Raw genomic sequence first — 1,610 nt, forward strand, 5'->3', positions numbered from 1 at the left:
TATCTATCAATCCGTTTATCCGAAGTTGCTAACAATAGTCAGACCCCCGTTTCTATTGATTGCACCAATCTTATCATAACTTCGTGAATGCTCTAAATCCTGTAGATTTTGGCGTATTAAAAACAGGGATACCTGTTCTTGCACAAGGTGTTATAGAGAGCACACATGTGAATTCTGGTAGACTTCTTTGAAATTATCCTGAATTTTGGTGAGCATTTAGACTGGATCATAATCGTGCAAACTTGATCTAGAATGAGCATACCAAGCAGAAATTGAGGCAGGCATTGCAAGCTGACCTTCATAACTTAGATGTTGAGAAGAAGAGAACATAAGATATTATTCTTGTTAGATCAACTATAAAGACTGTGGTATCTGGACAACGGATGTTTAAGACACATGACCGACAACGATGAGCTACTAACCGACATCAAGTATGAAACCGGAGCAGTTATAACATTCGGTGACAACTCGAAAGGTAAAACCGTGGGCAAGGGTAAGATTGTCCATGGTAACCTATCCATAAATAATGTATTACTGGTAGAAGAACTGCATTTTAATCTATTGAGTATAAGTCAAATGTGTGATGTAGGTTACAAAGTTGAATTTCATAAAAATGCATGTTTAGTTAGGAATCAGCAAAATGATATCCTCTTAACCGGTAACCGAATGGGAAATATTTACAAAGTTAATTGGAAAACTGATTTTGAAAAACCTGTGTGCATGATAGCCGGAAATGATCCAAACTGGCTTTCGCTTAAACGGCTAAACCATTTGAATTTCAAAACAATTAACTTTATATGTTCCAAAGAACTAGTTCACAGTTTTCCAAATGTTAAGTTTTCAAAAGATAAAGTATGTGCTGCATGTCAAATGGGCAAACAAATAAAGTCATCTTTCAAAAGTAAAGGAAATTATCAATCTGAATGGTGTTTAGAACTTTTGCATATGGATTTGTTTGGTCCGGTTAAAGTATCCAGTCTAGGAGGCATGCATTACACTATGATAGTTATTGATGACTATTCTAAATTTACTTGGGTAACATTTCTAGCCTCTAAAAATCAAGCAACTTCAAACCTGATTAAATTGATTTTGAGAATACAAAATGAAAAATCTATTCGAGTAAACAAAATCAGAAGTGATAGAGGAACTGAGTTTATAAATAGCAATTTAACCACTTTTCTTGATGATTTCGGTATTAGACACGAGTTGTCTAGTGTCAGAACTCCTCAACAAAACGGCCTGGCTGAGAGAAGAAACCGAACTCTCAAGGAAGCCGCAAGGTCAATGATAGCTGATTCGGGTATTGCTCAAAAGTTTTGTGCTGAAGCTATCAATACCGCAAGCTATACACAAAACCGATCTTTAGTAACTAAACGGTTTTCCAAAACCCCATTTGAAATATACTATGATCGAATTCCAAACATACGGTATTTTCGAATTTTTGGTAGCAAATGCTTTGTTCACAACAACGACAAGAATTACTTGACCGCTTTTGATGCTAAATCCGATGAGGGAATAATGTTGGGATATTCAGCTTTAAGTAAAGCCTATAGGATATATAATACTAGGACTTTAACAGTTGAAGAAACAGACCACGTTGTTTTTGATGA

Source organism: Impatiens glandulifera, unplaced genomic scaffold, assembly GCF_907164915.1.
Source record: "Impatiens glandulifera unplaced genomic scaffold, dImpGla2.1, whole genome shotgun sequence".
NCBI classification, from domain to species: domain Eukaryota; kingdom Viridiplantae; phylum Streptophyta; class Magnoliopsida; order Ericales; family Balsaminaceae; genus Impatiens; species Impatiens glandulifera.